Consider the following 15,199-nt stretch of genomic DNA (forward strand, 5'->3'; position numbering starts at 1 on the left):
GGTGTAACCACGTGCACATATGTGAGAGCGTGTTCACAGATTTGTATGCACGCGTGTGTGTGAGTGTATTGTGTGTGGTGTGTGTGACAGTGTGTGTAAAAGCATAATAAAGGGGACTGAGCTAGCCCGACTCGGTCTGAATTTAGTAAAATAGAACAGCCGCGCTCCAGGCACCTTTCAAGTCATGTAACTTTGAGCTCTTTGCCGCTCACGGCCCCATTAGAAGCTCAGGTGACAGAAATGTTATTAATGGAGGCTTTCCTTCCTTAGAGCAGCCCCTCCGGCCTACGGTCCCCTCCTTCCCACCTTGGTTCAGCGGCACCAGGAGAAAAGAGCAGAGCAGTGTTCTTGCATCTTGCTTGTTGCTTCCTCACCTGCAGACACGGTGCTCTGGTCCCGTTGCAGGGGACATGCTATGCCTTTGCCCCCGGTAGCATCACACGGGTCCCTACCCCCAGGCAACAGGGAGAAATCACCTCTCAGTTACTGGACCATTCATAGGCTTTCTGAACATCTGACTTATTTTTTATTTTTATGGGCACTATAACTAGGAAACATGCATGGTCTCGCAGACCACTGCTCACTGCCATTGCATAGCTCTGCTTTCACTGTTTTTTATGCGCATTGTTCTTTGCCCCAGATGCCCTTAACTGTTAATTTTGTTACCCTGTATTTATTGTTATAAAAGTCCTCAGTCTTTGCTGATCTAACTAGACTTAATGTAAATAGTTATTTATTTTAGAAAATAAACGATTATTAATTTTCTAGAGCTTCTGAGACAAAGGTATGCATCCCGGAGGTATTCTAGAAGATTCCAAGTAGTGTGTGAAGAAACATTTTAATTTCAATGCTTTCGAATGTACTTGAATATATTTTAGGACACAGACACATACACACACATGTATTTTATTAAACCTATGACCTCATAGATATCGATATTATTAATTAGGACAGGTAATTAGGACTTAAGTAGGTAGCACCTATTTAAATTTTTAAATATTGAGTCAATTTTAATATCATTTATTATTGTTTTAATTAACAATTTAATTATATTATTATTACATCATATTAAATAGGTTTGAAGGGGGGCAAAAATCATGAAGGACTTACTTGCATGACATGAATTCAGGAAATATGAGTACCCCAACACAATGAAAACTTTCTATAACTAGACAGAAGCTGTCAGAGATCATTTTTAACTTAGAAAATCTGGCTATATGCTGTTACATGTGACGCGTCTATAAAATCAAAAAGTTGCGTAAAATCTGCAAGAAGAAAAAAGGGAAAAAACCAGTACAAAGGAAATACTAGTGCAATTATGCTACAGCAGAGGCAGCTATGCTAGTGTCAAACTCTAAGGCAGGAAACACTCCGGGTAAAGAAGGTAGCACATCAGCAGAAGTGGAAGGATAAGAAGAGACATGCTTATAAATGTGTACATACCTAATAACAGAGCCTCAAAACAGATTAACCAAAAAGGCCCAAAGAACAAGGTGGGCATCCACAAAAAAAAAAAAAAAAGGTCATGAAGAACCTAGTGGCAAGATGGGAATAAAGACACAGACCTACTAGAGAATGGACTTGAGGACACAGGGAGGGGGAAGGGTAAGCTGTGACAAAGTGAGAGAGTGGCATGGACATACATACACTACCAAACGTAAAATAGATAGCTAGTGGGAAGCAACCGCATAGCACAGGGAGATCAGCTCGGTGCTTTGTGACCACCTAGAGGGATGGGATAGGGAGGGTGGGAGGGAGGGAGATGCCAGAGGGAAGAGATATGGGAACATATGTATATGTATAATTGATTCACTTTGTTATAAAGCAGAAACTAACACACCGTTGTAAAGCAATTATACTGCAATAAAGATGTTAAATAAATAAATAAATAAAATAAAAAATAAAAAAAGAGAGAGAAGGGCAACTTCTGCCACAGCCAGCAAGCGCCACGTGCCTGCCGCCCGGGCCCGCAGGGGGCGGGGGGGGGGGGGCCGTGAATAGCAGGGCGTGTCCGGGGAGTTCTAAGCGCTCACACGTGGGGTAGAGGCTACTGCTGGGGAGGTACAGAGGATTAGGCTGCGCCGACACCACAAAGGGCTTGGAAGGTAGGTAGGCGACTTGAACTTCATCCCCGAGGGGCTGAGAACTCACCAGTGTGTTCATGTAGGCTGTGGGAGGGTGTGGTATGATCAGATTGTTTGGGGAGAACTGGCTTATAAGCGTGGGATTACTAACTGCACCCCTTCCAAGCATTTAAGCAGAAAGGGAACTACCCCAGTGGTCAGAGTCGCTGCAGCCTGAGGCCAGGTGGAAATTAAAGCAGTTGTTTACTAAAGGCCTGCCCCACTCTCTGAGCCCAGGATCCTGCATTTGGATTAGTCTGGATTTTTTATTTCTTAGCTCAGATACTATCCTGCTGCTGGACTGAGCGGCTGTGGGCCAGGTAGCACAGCCTCCCTCCACGTGTTTCGTAGTGAGGTCTCAATGTGCATCACCTGCTCCTAAGTCCAGACATCCTTCTCTTTGGAGGGATAGGGTAGGCTGAGTAATGACCCCTGAAGCTATCAGGCCCTAGTCCCCAGAGCTGGAAATATCATCTTCTATAAGGCAAAAGAGACTTTGCAGATGTGACTGCTGTTGCTGAGATGGGGAGACCCTCCTGGGTTATCTGTAGGTCTGTAATCACAAGTCTCCTAGGACAGGAGCAGGGGGAGATTTGACCACAGAAGGGGGCAATGGTGAAGACAGGACGCAGAGAGATTTGACCACAGAAGGGGGCGATGGTGAAGACAGGACGCAGAGAGATTTGACCACAGAAGGGGGCGATGGTGAAGACAGGACGCAGAGAGATTTGACCACAGAAGGGGGAGATGGTGAAGACAGGACGCAGAGAGATTTGAAAAGACTGGCCTTGAAGATTCCAGTGACGCTGCCACAAGCCAAGGAATGCCTGCAGCCACCAGAAACTGGAGGGGACAAGGGACGGATTCTCCCCTAGAACATCCAGAGGGAGCGCAGCTCTGCCACAAACACCTCAGTTCTTCCCCGAGATGCCGATTTCAGACGTCTGGCCTCCAGAACTGTGAGGGGATACACGTGTGTGATTTTAAGCCATGAAGTCAAGTCTGGGGTCATTTGTCACAGCAGCCCTAGGAAACTAACAAGAGGGCTCCATTGTAGGCACCTGGCATGTTGGCGGGGGAGGCGGAGGGGGAACTAGCCCTAAGAGATGGATGACCAAATGAGCCAGCACTCCCTTAGAGGCTACTGGGAGCCTGGCCTGTCTAGGTGCAGCGTGCAAACACAGGTGACCAACACCCAAGCCTGAGCGACCCCAGCCCGAAGCACTGTGTTCTAAGTTTTAGAGCGTCCATCTGCGTGAGTCCTGATAGAGAGGGAACATGGGGGAAAGATGGGAACAGACACGGGGAAGTGGGAAGAAATCCTAAAAGGTCCCTGGTAAAAAGCTTAGTGCTAGAGAAAAGTTTTCATTTCTCTAAATGTGTTCGTCACCAGGAGCTGCTTTCCAAGAAGCAGTCTCTTCCCTACGTCCCCTCACCTTGCAGAAGAGAGGCGTTTTCCGTGAGCTTCCCCGCTGGTCTCCGGCAGGAAGCCCTATCAGTTCCTGCATTTCTGGGTGCTGCAGGTAATGAAGGGGGGGATGCTGAGTTTCTTCCTCCCATGCCCCGTGGCACCCTGAGCTGCTTGCCTCGAATACCCATTCCAGGAGAGGCGGGGATGCTTAACAGGGGCTTAGGGAGCCCAGAGTGGAGCCCTGTCGGAGTGGAGTGCACGGCAGTAACACACAGCCTAGCAGAGGAACCTGCTGGGACAGAACAGGGGTCTGTATCCACTGCACTGAAAGAAATAGGCTCAATTCCATTTCCAAGGTAGCATCCTTATGCCAAAAGTCTTCATCTCAATTCTGTAACCAAAAAAAGGAACGAATATCTTCTACTTGACTAGCTCATATGACCTGAAAGGGTGTCATTCTGCACATATGCCTCTAAAAGTGGTACAGTGATTGACGATTGAAGCTTAAGTCTATTTATTGGTTAGGGCCCGCAAGTAGCAGATGGGTGGTTTGCCTCTGCGTGTTGGAACTCGCAAATCACTGGCTCCGGGGCCAAGACTCACGCGCAGAGAATTTTGTTTGGCCCACAGTTGTCCTCTTTTCATGAGCGCCTTTCTGTAAGATGTGTGCATTCTGATTGGCCAGCTCCTCCAGGTGCCAATTCTCTCACACTCTGCCGCTCTGTGGGTGACGTTCTTACCTACATCCTAAGTGCTCAAGTGTGAAACACTTACTTCACATGCCTGCTCACATCAGAATGATTACTTTTTTGCTAAAGAAGGCTGGGAGCAAGAATAAATGCCGTCATAATTTATAAACTGCCTCTACAGAATCATGTTGGAACAATCCATTATTTGCTGATCTTTGGTGACCTTTACATAATGGTTGAGCTTGACCTGAGGTAGCTAAGTTTAACGATATACATAGGTTTGTTTTTGTTTGGTTTTGAAATTTAGCTGTGTTTACTTGAAAAAAAAACCTTAAAGATGTCTGAAAAGTCCTCTGTCTGGCAATTGCTGTTTATGGAGTAATCTAAAATGAAGAACAAAACTCGATTAAGACTTTTTAAAAAATTTTCGTAGCTGGAAGAGACTTTGGTGAGCATCTGAGCCCCTGATTTTCCTTTTGAAAGAACTGAGGGCTGGAAGAGGAGTTTGGACACAACCAAAATGCTTGACTTCTTGTTTGGTTGGGGTTTCTTTATGTTTTTTCTTTTTTTTTGTTTTTGGATTTTTTTTTTGGATTTTTTTTTTTTTTTTTTTTTTTTTTTTTGGGTAATCTTTCCCTTTGAATATATTGTAAGAGGCCAGTCCCACCTCTACTCTGCTGAGAAGGTATTTCCTGGAACACTGTGCTGGTGCTACAGGCAACCTGGATGTACCTGCAGTGTATGCAAATGATGTAAGTGCAGTCATTTGTGATTAGATGAGCCTGCATTGTATGCAAATGATGTAAGTGCAGTCATCTGTGATTAGATGAGCCTGCATTGTATGCAAATATGTAGATGCAATCATTTATGCTGATAGAAAGAGAAAGATGACTCATCACCTGGGCTCAAGCACCAAGATTCAGCTGAAGAATAGGTAATGTGACAACCAGAAAATGTGAATGGAAAGAGATCTGGCAGAAGATGGGGGTCGCCAAGAGAACCTGAGATTCCCTAGAGAATGTCAGCTGTTTGAACAGTCAAGAAATAGAGTAGGAACAAGGAAACCAACCATGATCACACTGTTTCTGTGATTATAAAATGCTCAACTGTAAAAGTCCCTATGAATTATCAACAACTTTGCTGAGGAGATTACTGAGGTGGAGATGTTAGCCAGAAGAAACTAAAATGTGTACATTAATAATAATTAAAAAACAGAGGAGCAGTCACTTGATGTCTTTCTTTAGCATCACAAAGTTTGAATCTAAACCTTTTCATATTCAGTCCAGAGATGCTTGTGAATCCCTTTTTTTTGCATTGGTAGCTATCCCAGCAGAAATGATCAGGTGATGGGAAGTGACCTCTTTACCCTTTGGATTCACTCCTTTGTGTTGGACACTACCATGACCTTGATTCTGTTCCAGGGGCTGAATGGATAGGCGTGAACAGGGCAGCTAAACTTCCTCCCATTCTAGTAGGAGGTTAAGATTGTAAGTTGCAAATTATAAAAACACCCTGTCATAGGCTGAGTTGCGTCCTCTCAAATTCGTTAAGTCCTACCCCAGTACATCAGAATATGACCTTATTTGGAAATAGAGTCTTTGTAGATGTAATTATGTTAAAATGAGATCGTTAGGATAGATCTGGATAAAAAGGATGTCCTTACAAGAAGAAGAAATTTGGAACACAGAGATATGTACTCAGGGAGAAGGCCATGAGCATGAAGGAAGGTATCAGAGTGATTTTACTACAAGCCAAGGAATGCCAAAAATTGCCAGCAAACCACTAGAAGCCAGAGGAGAGGCCAGGACCAGATTCCTTCCTGCAACCTCAGAATACATAGGTGCCAGCGCACGCGCGTGCACACACACACACACACACACACACACAGACACCTGCACAATATGTCAAAGTCTTCAGTGCTCTGGTGTGCAAGTGCAGAGATGCACTGGGAGCTGGGCTGATGGAGGGCAGGTCGCCACTGTATAGGGAAGCCTCTTCTTTATTTAGGGACATCTGAAATCTGAAAGAAGGGGGAGGGAGCCATACATGCATACAGAGAAGAGCGCACTGGTCAGAGGGACAACAGAATCATGCCTAGAGAGGGTAAGAAATGCCAAGGAGGCAGGGAGGTGGGAGTGCGAGCTGGGTCAGTGGTCACAGGCACCATACGGTGGGGACCCTCCTAGACCACCATGTTCATGTGTCTGAGTGAGCCGGGTGCAGGGCAGGAGGGTGGGGTGGTGGGTGAGGAGAGCTGCAACTGGTAAAATCATTCTGGCTGCTCTAAGCAGATGAAGCAAAAAGGCAGGAAGGCAGAGACGGAGGGGCCAACTAAAAGGCAATGGCAGCTGTCCAGGTGGGAGGTGCTAGAGGTTGAGACAGAGGCCAAACCTGGACACGTTCTGCAGGTGGAGATCAGGAGACTTGCTGATGGATGGGATGTAGGTGTGAGCGGAGGGAGGGACCAAGGATGCTGCCAAGGTTCGGGGCTCACACAGCTGCAAGGACAGGCCTGGTGTCTCCGCTGTGATTGAACAGGGGTAAAGGCAGAGCTAAAAGGCTCTGCCAAAAGGCAGAACCAGTGCGGCAGCAGGAGAAGGTAAGTATTGAAGAGGGCTAGGTTTTCATCTATATTTTCTATTTGGTTAAACGTTTTCCTCCTTAAACTGTGTATTGTTGAAGGTTAAACAGCAGCTCTTGGATGCCAGCCTGAAAGTTCTGACAGATAAACACTGGCTTCTAACACCCTCACCTGCCCCTAGAGGTTGAGCAGCCCTCACTGCCTTCCACTGCTTTGACTGTCAGTGAACTGGTGACCACCTGGGCGCACACAACTTTTCTTCTTCTGGTTGCATCACGTCAGCCCCCTAAGGGCTGATTCTCCTGCCTTGGTGCCCCCTTATCCACCGAGACCCATCTGTGGTCCATGGGTCAACTCGTGGTGGGCCATGCAGCTTCAACCCTTTGAAGGGGCAGCTAGAGAAGAAGTATTGAGAGACATTTAGAAGGAAAAATGTGTATAGGGCAGTTCTGGCGTAAGGAGGAGTTTGAAAGAGGGAAGTCTCTTATTGGGACTTGGAGTCTTTCCTGGGGCTCCCAGGCACCTTCAGCTGGGTGAACTCTAGAGTTTGGGAATGAGAACTCTGCAGTTTGGGAGTAAGGGTAAGAGATGAGTGGAGGCATAGGACGTGGGGAAGGAATGATAGCAGACTCCCGGGCACCCATGAGGGAAAGATTCTTTGAGGTTTCCTGGCATCTCAGAGGAATGATTAATTTTTCCCAAGCTTTGCTTGATGGTGGCCTTTTGAGTTTCCAGGGGAAAAACTGCCTAAGTGACTGTGCCAGAACAGCCCACAGTTGTCTTCAAGGCAGGGTTATTGCTTTTTTTTTTTTTTTTATTGATGCCCATGATTCGGTTCCCAACCTTGTAAACTTTCTCAGGCACTTTGTTCTAAGATCCTAGCGACAAGCTATGGCAATTGTCAAATGAGTGACAAATGGACCTTCCAAGCTGACATGATATTTATGAATGAGCACTAAATACCTCTGTCTGAGCTATAAATGTCTTAGGGCTCTTTCATCCTACCGAGTAATGTAAACAGCACTTGCATGCTTGTCTGCCCCCTCCTCAGTGCTGCAGATTCCAGGCTGGCAAGCTGAGTCTGGGCAGGGGATGGGGCCGCCAGAGCCATGGGATGCTTTGGTTGCCCTTCTTCTCTGCGACTCCCGAGGGACATCCTGTGACTCATCTCACTCTGGAGCCAAGGGGATCCATCACCTGGATGGGGAGCTGCTGTTCCTCCGGGGATTATGCCCTCGGCAGACAGACATCCGAGGTCTCCCTCTGCAGATTCCTTGGTGCAGATTTGCCAGGTGGGCCCCCTTTGGTTCTAACACTTTGGGGGCTCAAAGATGCACGTGTTCACTTTGCTCCTATGGGGGTCCCTCCTGGGGAAATCTCCTTACAGAGTTAGGTGGAAAGCAAATCGTCTCAAAATTCATCAATGACTTTAAATTTTTCTGTTAATTTTAACCATCATCTAAAAGGCCTTGCAAATAGAGGAGAATCTAGTGCTTTTTAAAGTATCAGCCTTTCTCTCTGCTGGCTTTCTGGTTCTCCCAGCAGCGGCTCTTTGTCCTCACCTGACGTCTCCCGATGTTCCGGCCACTGTCGCCCCTGCGCCCGAGGTCTTTGGCTCCCCACAGGCGGCCGGTTCTCGAAGCCTGAGGGGCTCAGTCCTGTTTGCTCCTGCTTTTGCTTCTTTCTCTTCCACTCATCTTTTAAATTTTAACTATGAAATCTTCCAAACATGTAGAAAATGACCTAAAGGTACCCGCGTACTCACATCCAGTGCATCGGAGGAGAAGAGCCAGGCCTGCAAGATGCCGCCCACTCAGGCCCAGAAGATCCCAGCCAGCCCGCCCCAAGGTGACTCCCATTCTGTTCCCTCCAGGCAGGCCCCTCCCTCCTGAGAGCTCAGCCAGGAAGAGCATCTCCCTGCAGCTGCCCCCATGCTTCGGCTGAGGCACACAGGAGCTGCCACCTTTTCACGAGGACACTTCCCAGCAGGGGTGGTGTAGGCGGAGGGCCAGGTGAGAGCTGTGCCATGTGCAACCATCGTCTGAACACAGAAAAGTCCAAGAAACAGCAGGAGCAGGCCCTTTTTCCTTAAAATCCATATTTTTAACCTCAGGACTCAAACTCAGCCTTAAACCCTCCCAGACCTCTCCCCCATGGGGGGCTAGCTGCCCCCTGTGCTCCACCTCAAGCCACCATCCATGCCACTTCTGGTGCATGGTTACAGCACCAAAAGCAGCCATGGGTCACACCCCAATTTCATTTTTGGCTTACTTCATGGTTCTGGCCACACATTAGCAGATCCTTCCTTGGTGCTCCCCATTTCTTCCCATTCTCCTCAAATGGAGTCACCGACTAGTTACCTTTCGCTACAGAATCAGCCTCTCCTTTTCTCTCAGCCGTGACTCAGATTGCCTCTCTTCCTATGGTCATGACTGCCCATCGAGCAAGGTCCACGATCACGGTCGGGTCGAGGGGCGACTTGCTGTGCCTGCAGTGGGGCCCGTGGTCCCTCCCCTCCAGCAATTCACACCAGTGCTGTTCTGGGGAAGGAGGGTGAAACCTCCAATGGCCCCTTTCAAGTGCAGATGTTGAATTAACCACTCCAGAGGCTCATCTTTGCACAACATTGTGACCTGGTGAGGGGGGGGTGATCTTTGTCCATCAAGACATACCCTAGCACGATGCCATGCCATGGAAAGGGGTGAGTTCTCCAAAGGAAATCAGGGTACATTTGATGGAAGGAGCAGGAATGAAATGCTAAAGGCAGGGGAGGCACCAAAAACATGAGTTCTACACTTGGCTTTTGTTCCCCCTTCACAAAGCTGTAGTTTGGAAGAAATCATGATGTGAAATGTGAACACACTTTAAATATCCTTTGGAACCCTGCCAGCAGTTGATCATATCCAAAGTATTACCCTAACACTTGTGGTCGAAGAATGCCACCTGCCATATCAGTAAACGAAGGATGTGGGGACCATCAAGCCATCAGCCACTGTAGCTGCCCCCAGCTGTGCACCCTGAGGGAATTCAGGATGGAGAAAAAGAGGATACTGGCCCCAGATAGCTGAGGTGCATATCAAAGGAATGATTCTAATGACCCCAGACTCTCGCATCTTCCCATACATAGAAAAGCACTGAATTAATTAACTTGAGATGTCTGGTTATTTTCTTTAATTAGCAGTCATCTTTTGATGTTCAACTACCTGTTTTATTTGTTTGTTTTTTGTTTTTTGGGTTGTTTTTGCAAAAACTCCTATAAATCCTGGCTCCCCCCTTACCTCTTCAGAACAGTCCCTTAGACCTATCTGAGAGGCTGTTTCCCGGGCTTATGTCCACCAAATAAAACATAATTCTCAACTTTTAGGTTATGCATTTTTTCTCAGTCATCATACCTTAGTGACTCTCATAACCTCTTATGAAGTTTCCTCAGCTTTTAAAACTTTATTTCACTTATCTTACATCCATGCTCATGAAGGGATTTTCACATCCCTAGACCCGTCTCTTCATTCACCCTAAATGTGAACCTCAATCTGATATTAATCCCAATAATAACCACTGCAACTAATGTTTTCCCTTAATGATGGGTCTAAGAAATTTACATCATTTCATCTTTTCAAAACTTCCTCAGATTCTCTTCTCTCTTTTTTTTTTTTTTTTTGTTCTAAGACTAAAGTTTTAAATACTTAATCTTATTTTAAATAGAACGTGATATTTTGATTTATAATAAGGAGTATATATTTGGACTTCATCCTGTTCCTGTCACAGAGCTCCTAAAACCCTTGGAATTGCCTAAGTGATGAGAGTAATAAATGTGCCTTTTGTATGTCAATGAGGTGACCTTTGGAAAGCCCCTAAGTAACCTAAGGCTGGGGGCTGGTTGTCAAGGGACCCAACCAAGTGATTAGAGGGTTGGAACTTTCCTCCCCACCCTCCTGACCTCTGGGGAAGGGAGACGAGCTAGAGGTTGAATCCATCACCAATGGTCAATGATTTAATCAGTCCGGCCTACGTAATGAAGGCTCCATAAAAACCCAAAAGGACAAAGTTTGGAGAGTATCCAGGTGGGTGATCACATGGAAACTGTGGAGAGTGATGCCTGAAGAGAGCATGGGAGCTCCAAGCCCTTCCCCATACTTTCCCTATGCATCTCTTCTGTCTGGCTCTTCCTGAGTTATATCCTTTTATAGTAATCTAGTAAATTATTAACCAAACTATTTCTCTGAGTTCCATGAGCTGCTCTAGCAAATAAATTGAACCCAAGGAGGGAGTCATTGGAACCTCCAATCTATTACCATCAGTCAGAGTCACAGTTGACGTCCTGGACTTGTGATTGGCATCTGAAGTGTAGGGGTCAGTCCTGTAGTACTGAGCCCTTAACATGTGGGATTTGATGCTGCTTCCAAGTAGACAGTATCAGAAAAGAGTTGAATTGTAGGACACTCAACTGGTGTCAGAGAATTGCCTGAAATGGGGGAAAAAAGTCCCACATATCATAACTAGGAGCAGAAAAATAAGAACACTCAACACAATCCCAACAACGTCATGCTAGGCTACTGTTGTGGCTTAATTGTTGAAATACACAGATTTTGCTAAAGGATTTAACCCTTTCCCTCCAAATCATATGGGTTTTCACATCCTCTTATGAGCTACTTCTAACTATAAAAGGATGTTCATTACACAGCATACCACAGTGGCCACCGCCAGCTGTCAGGGCGACACCAACATGGCAGCTTCTAATCACACCTGCCAACTTATCCACAGCCCAGCAGTCGAGAAAAAGGACCAGGGACCACGTGCCTGACAGTGAGGGAACATGACAGTGTGATATTCTCTGACCACAGAGAACCTAACCATAGCTTTATGTGGGTCAGTTTCAACAGAATTGGAAACTGGCTATTTAAAGTGGCCCCAGCGCCTTAGTCAGTGGTCATTGAGGTATGTGATACAGTTTCTCCTCCAGTTTCAGGAAAGCAAGGAGGAGCTGGTGAAGTCAGTTACTGATTGGACTGTAAAGAGTCTGGCATCAGCCACTGTCATGGCTACACTGGTCGTGTTACATGGTGGAAGGCAGATCAGGCTTCGATCGTCATGTATGGAGGAGAGTTGAACCAGGAGATCTGCACCACAGTGCACTTACTCTGGTGCCGAAGCAGTTCCCACACCGCTTGGGGTGGGGGACAAGGACCATTTCTCGTGTTGAAAAGGCAGAGTGGACAGGCCACACATGGCATGCAGAGAGTCTGTGCTGAACTTGTGTATGGGTACATGTGTGTAGCTGTGTGTATACATGTTTGGATGTGTGTATTGGTGCATGTGTAGATAAAACAGTGCAAGTTGAAGACAAGCTGGGACCAGCCATGCAGACCCGGCCTTTTGTTACTTGCTGATTTGATGTGAAACTTCCTTGCTGGCTGCACCTACACATCTAACGTTCTTAGGTTTAAACCCTGTTGGTCCAACGAATGCCAAGAAAATGAGTTTCCACTGATATCCAGTGGTTTGGGCATTAGGGAGATACAGTCATAGAAACATTAGACGTGTTGGTACTAGTTCCATTTCATTTACTTGGGAAACACCTGCTCGCTGGATTCTAAGGAAATCAAGACACTCGCATGGAGGGAGAACCAAGGTTGGCTTGCTCTCCCCGGGCACAGCAAACGTCCTCTTTGATAAACCGATAAAATGCCCAAGAACCAACAGTGCATTCTGGAGAGTTGTTGAATTGGAAGACCACAGATGCACCAGGAGGTCGCTCAAAGTACATTAAAAAAATCCACACCTTAGTATCAAGCGTAGAGAGAAGCGTTTCATGAGTTCCAATTCATTCAGCCATGCATTTGCCATTGCCAGCGCACATGGATTTCAAAACACGTAAAGAATTACTTTACCCACTTTGGCTTATTTGATCCTCAGAGAAACCAGATGACATGGGAAGGACAGGATGCTCCCCCCTCTTCTACAGGTAAGATGCAGGCTCGGGGAGTGCAGTGACGTGTCCTGTGAGCAGTAAGATGAGCTCAGCCCCCAGTCCCCTTGTGGGGACTTGTTTCCAGGGCTGCCCTTGCTCAGGCCTTTTCACAGAAAGGTGCCACCAGCTTGGAATGCAAAACACGCAGCTTCATAAGCATTTCACTTAGGTGTCTCTTCCTTTCCGATACACTATCTCTCTTGCTCTCTCTCCCACACACACCTGCTACAATAAATACAAAACAAAGTCTCCTTAAAAAATAATTGTTATCAAAACATCTTAACTGTGTTAGTGAGATGCAAATGTGATTATGCATGGATACAGAATTCACAGTTCACTCAACAGAAAAACAAGAGCTAACATCTTTCCTTGAAGACGTTTTCATTGGTTACCATTTAGGAAAATTACTCCTTGGAGAATCTTTAATGCAAAATTCCCATTTGTTCCGAGCAACGCTGAACCACCGTTAACAGCTGCAATCCCACAGGGAGGCCTATCTCTCCAGCAGCACCAGCCTGGTGTGGCCATGCCTCTCCCTCTGGTTCGCCACATGAAGACAGTCAGCCAAAAACTGCAGCCCACTTCACTTTCTCCCTGATTATGAAATTCTCTCATAGTCACTGTAAGTGGGTTAGAAAGTACTGGAGAAAATTAAAAAAGAAAGGAAGGAAGGAGGAAGATCACTGATCCCACCAGCTGGAAATAATCACTATGAAACTTTTTTGTATATTTCCTTCCAGCCTTTTTAGAAGTATTTTGTGATTGCAACTTTGTGGATGTTAAGATTACTACTCCATTCAAAAATAAACTTGCAGAATTGGTATTTGATGTACAGAATCTCACAATGAAAGAGTGAAGGGGTAAGAAAGAATGTGTGTTTGTATATATATGTATATATATATATATATATACACATATATATATACACATATATATACACACACACACACACACACACACATATGTATACACACACACACAGACATAACTGAATCACTTTGCTGTACAGCAGAAGTTCACACAACGCTGTAAATCAACTATACTTCAATTTAAAAAAAAGAGTGAGGGGACCAATAGCTCCAGAAAGGTATTCCCTTGCCCAGGACTTGTCTCGAGAGGGTCTGTGGGCTGTAAGTGTGTATCGACCAGGGGCTGCTGGCTTCAGTCTAACCCATCTACCTGCTCTACCCACTGGGTTTCTGTGTGTGCTTATGTTTTGGAAGTAGGGTGGTTTAAAATGCTGCCTGCTTCTTTCTGTAAAGGACAGAATCGCACCTTCTTGTGTTGCTTTCACGGTGTACCTACCACCATCTAGTCCAACCCATTTCCACTCCAGGGACACGGCTGCCAAGCACTCGAGCTGTGTCTCAAGGTCAAGCATCTGACAGCATGAGAGAGACAATTCCTAGCTTCCTAGTAATTTAATTTTGTGGAAAGCATATTCTTCCTGAATTTCAGATATTCTCATGCATGCTGATAAAACATCTGGGTGAGTATGTAGAGGGTGCGAAATTCACAGTACAACTCAGATTTTCAAGAATAGATGCGGCCTCTTGATTTTTTTTTTTTCTTTCTTTTTTTGGCCACGTCATGCGGCACGCAGGACCTTAGTTCCCCGACCAGAGATCAAACCCATGCCCACTGCATTGGGAGCACAGAGTCTTAACCACTGGACAACCAGGGAAGTCCCCAGCCTCTTGATTTCTTTATACTGAACTGAAATCATTCAAGTGCCCATCATACTGCTGACGGTAGAGAAAACTTGAGTTGGCTAGTGAACCATCGACTTCTCTCGCTGCTGCCTTTCTGATGAACGTGTTTGGTCATGTTAGAACTCACAGCCTCTGTCAGGGACACTCTCTCCTCCAAGGGGGCCCCAAGGGCCTTTCTTCCAAAGGTGGTCGACCAGCATCCAGGGCTCCTCTCCACCTAGGAGCTCCCTGCCCTGCTGTGCGCATCCTGGGGTGTCCTCTGCTAGAGGGCCTCGTGGCCTGAGAGTGTCTGGTCAGAACCATCCCTGTAGGAATGTATTGGTCTATCACCATGGTTTTACTTGGCTCTGCCCTGGTGTCTGATGATGTGAGCTCTTTTCTATGTACTTAATTGACACCTGCTTATCTTCTTTTCACATCTTTTGCACACTTTTACTGTATTGTTTGTTTTCTGATTATTGAGTTTTGGTTATTTGGTATAGGAGCCCTTTTTCAGATGTGGGTTTTGCAAATATTTTCTATCTGTGGCCCGTCTTTTCCTTCTCTTAACATCTTTCCCAGAGCAGGCTCTTGCCATTTCGATGAAGTCCAATTATTTAATTTTTTATTTTATGGATTGTGTTTTTGGTGTTGTATATGAGAGGTCTTTGCCTAATCCAAGGTCACAGATATTTTCTCTTATATTTCCTCATGGAAGTTTTATCGAACTAGGTAT

This window comes from Eubalaena glacialis, chromosome 4 (genome assembly GCF_028564815.1).
Source record: "Eubalaena glacialis isolate mEubGla1 chromosome 4, mEubGla1.1.hap2.+ XY, whole genome shotgun sequence".
NCBI classification, from domain to species: Eukaryota; Metazoa; Chordata; class Mammalia; order Artiodactyla; family Balaenidae; genus Eubalaena; species Eubalaena glacialis.